Source organism: Akebia trifoliata, chromosome 6 (genome assembly GCF_017979445.1).
Source record: "Akebia trifoliata isolate Shusen 1 chromosome 6, ASM1797944v1, whole genome shotgun sequence".
Taxonomy (NCBI): Eukaryota; Viridiplantae; Streptophyta; class Magnoliopsida; order Ranunculales; family Lardizabalaceae; genus Akebia; species Akebia trifoliata.
In genome coordinates this window covers 10,228,362-10,232,495 of record NC_141380.1, presented here as the reverse complement: position 1 = coordinate 10,232,495, position 4,134 = coordinate 10,228,362, and positions in this window count along the sequence as shown.

The window sequence follows — 4,134 nt, the reverse complement described above, 5'->3', positions numbered from 1 at the left end:
AATTGCCTCCGGAAGTAAGCCGATTAAGCAGAAATTGAGAAGATTAAAGCCAGAATGGACTCTCAAAGACAAGGACGAAGTCATGAAACAGTTCGAAGCCGGATTTCTTGCAGTCTCTACGTACCCTGAGTGGTTGGCTAATGTCATCCCAGTACCCAAGAAAGATGGGAAGGTACGCATGTGTGTTGACTATCGGGACATAAACAAGGCCAGTCCTAAGGATGATTTCCCACTTCCACACATCGACACTCTAGTCGATAGTACAGCAGGGCATGGCATGTTCTCGTTCATGGATGGCTTTTCAGGCTATAACCAAATAAAAATGGCGGAAGAAGACCAGGAAAAGACTGCATTTATCACGTCATGGGGTACTTTTCACTACAAAGTCATGCCATTCAGGCTGAAGAACGCAGGGGCGACTTACCAACGGGCAATGATCGCACTATTCCACGATATGATCCACAAGGAAATGGAAGTCTACGTAGACGACATGATTGCTAAATCCAGCATTGAAGAAGATCATCAAGTAAATCTAAAGAAGTTGTTCGATAGGCTGAGAAAATACAGTTTAAGACTAAATCCTGCAAAATGTGTATTCGGGGCAACATCGGGCAAACTACTAGGTTTCATCGTCAGCAGAAGAGGCATCAAGATAGATCCGGCAAAAACCAAGTATATCCTCGAGATGAAAGTACCCGTTTCAGAGAGAGATGTTCGGGCATTCTTGGGAAGAATACAGTATATTAGCCGTTTCATTGCACAGCTTACGCCTATCTGTGAGCCAGTCTTCAAACTACTCAGGAAAGACACACCGAAGAAATGGCACAAGGACTGTCAGGAAGCGTTCGACAAGATTAAGCAATATCTGCTCAATCCACCAGTCCTAGTCCCTCCTACTCTAGGGCGACCTTTGCTGATGTACATCTCGGTACAAGAAACGTCAATGGGGTGTGTGCTAGGGCAACACGATGAATCAGGACGGAAAGAACAACCCATTTACTATCTCAGCAAGAAATTTACCGAGTATGAAGTAAAATATTCAACACTTGAGAAGACTTGCTGCTCATTAGTCTGGGCATCTCAACGACTACGTCACTATCTGCTTAGTTACTCAACTATGCTTATTGCTAGAATGGACCCCCTGAAGTATCTTTTCGAGAAACCAGCATTAATAGGTCGCACTGCAAAATGGCAACTATTGTTATCTGAGTTTGACATCACCTATGTCACTCAAAAAGCCATCAAAGGGCAAGCAATCGCCGACCACCTAGCCGAACACCCGTTGCCTGACTACGAGCCATTAAAGACGAACTTTCCTGACGAAGCCATACTGATCACTGAGGTTGAAGACGATAATGATGAACCAGGCTGGAAAATGTACTTCGACGGAGCAGCCAATCAGAAAGGAAACGGAATAGGGGCAGTTCTGATCAAGCCAGGTGGATCCCACGTGCCAATCGCAATCAGACTAAAATTTCAATGTTCCAACAATGAGGCTGAATACGAAGCATGCATAGCAGGGTTAAGGCAGCACTGGATCTCGAGGTAGATGAAATCGATGTTTTCGGAGATTCAAGCTTGGTAGTCTATCAGACGACTGGAGAATGGAAGACCCGAGAGCAAAGACTGGTCCCTTACCACGAGTATCTGGAAGAACTAAGCTCACGCTTCGATAGGATTTCATTCACGTACATGTCGAGAGCTAAGAATCAGTTTGCAGATGCACTAGCTACACTGGCCTCTATGATCAACATCTCGGAAGACTTAATCATCGACCTTATTGAGATTGGAATTCAAGATGAGTCAGCCTATTGCTTACCCGTCGAAGTAGAAGAAGCTGAAGAAAAGCCATGGTATTCTGACATCAAGGCATATCTTGAAGATCGAATGCTCCCCACAGATGCAACGCCAAATGATAGAAGGACCATTCAGAAGCTAGCGGGACAATTTTTCTTGAGCAACGGTATTCTGTACAAGAAGTCACACCATGAGATCTTACTTAGGTGTGTGGCAGAAACAGAAGCGAAACGACTAATTGAGACTGTATATGGGGGAGTCTGCGGACCTCACATGAATGGTCATATGCTTGCTAAAAAGATCATGAGGATGGGATACTATTGGTCGACAATGGAGAGTGATTGCTATCAGCATGTCTGCAAATGCCATCTATGCCAAATATACGCGAACAAGATCAATGCCCCACCTTCAGAACTACATAATATGACTACTCCTTGGCCCTTCTCACTTTGGGGCATGGACGTCATTGGGCAGATCTCGCCAAAAGCTGCAAATGGGCATCGTTTCATCCTTGTTGCTATCGATTACTTCACAAAATGGGTAGAAGCTGCATCATACGCCAATGTTACTAAGAGCAACGTCATGAAGTTTGTCAAGAATAACATCATTTGCCGGTATGGACTTCCAAGCGGATTGGTAACTGACAATGCCAAGAACTTCAAGAACAAAGATATAATCAAAATGTGCGAAGACTTCCAGATCACTCATCACAACTCTGTACCCTACAGACCTAAGATGAATGGAGCAGTCGAGGCAGCCAACAAGAACATCAAGAAAATAATTGAGAAGATGGTAGTTACATACAAAGATTGGCACGACATGTTGCCCTTTGCACTACACGCCTACCGTACTTCGTTCAGAACTTCGACTAGGGCAACTCCGTATTCATTGGTCTACGGAATGGAAGCAGTCTTACCCGTAAAGGTTGAGATTCCCTCCCTCCGAATCTTAAAAGAAGCAGAGCTAGATGAGACTGAATGGATTCAAGCTCGGTTTGATCAGCTGAATCTGATTGAAGAGAAACGCCTTGCAGCCATTTGTCATGGACAGATCTATCAACGACGAATAGCTCGTGCCTATAACAAGAAAGTTAAGCCTAGGCATTTCTCGCCAGGAGACCTGGTCTTAAAGAAGATTCTACCAATTTAAGAAGACGCCAGAGGAAAGTTCAGACCAAACTATGAGGGACCATTCATCGTACAGAAGGTAATGACAGGAGGAGCTCTGATTCTCACAGAAATGGACGGACAAGTCTTCCCGCAACCGATCAATGCTGACATTGTTAAGAAATATTACGCCTAAGACCTGACCCTGAGATGACGAAAGGCCATTTTTTATCCCAAACAAACCATCACACCCTAGTCAACCCTTTTGAGCCATCACGTTCATTTCTTAACCTAAGACTGGGGCAAGTCAACAACTACAAAAAAAAAAAAGATCAGAAAAAATAGAAAAATCAAAAGCATCAAAAGTACTCTTGGCCCGCATGAGGATAAATTGTGAATGGCTAAAAATACAAAAAAATCAAGAAAGTCAAAGACTCGAACACTTGATCTTGGCTCGACCCAAATCTCCAGCCTAAACAAGTTCGAGAGACGCTGGGAGGAGACATAGATCACTTTTCCGAAACAAAAATAGACGAACCCCATGTTTATTCCACTAAGACCCAGACCTTAACCTTTTTGTAACCTTCCACTACCATAAGCCTAAGCCAACGTTTTGTCCTACTTAAAGTCCTTTTTGATCAAGAAATGTTCTAAGGCAACATAATGACAGTGACGGCACCAATGATCTTGCAACTTGGTCCGGACCTCAAAGTCTTATTAGTCGTTGGAAAACTTGAGAGGGGAATCCAGATCGGATGTTCGAATTAAAAAAAGAGTACTCGAAGTGTAGAGTAGTCGATCTCGCGGCTCAACTTGAGTTGTCGAACCACGAATAGTCGTCAGCAAGCTCGAGAGGGGAATCTAGATCTATTACTCAAGAAAAAGTGCCACTACAAGAGTAGAGTCGTCGATCTTGCAGCTCAACTTAAGTCACCAAGCCACAAAGACACAGAGACTCCGAGCAGAATTGTAATGAAAAATCTAAAAAAATACAAGCATGGTCTGAAAGGGCATAGTGAAAACCTGAAAAGGCGCTATGAGTAAAAGAATCAGACTATGGCAAGATCAAAGCCACCAGCACGATGAAAATCCCAAGAAGGACGTCGATGCGTAAAAATGTGGAAACCGGGTCTGATGAAAACCGTAATTGGCATCAGGGGCAATAAAGGTTTTAAAAAAAAAAAAACACAACTCCTGGCCCGCAAGAGTATAAACTGTGAACGGCAAAATC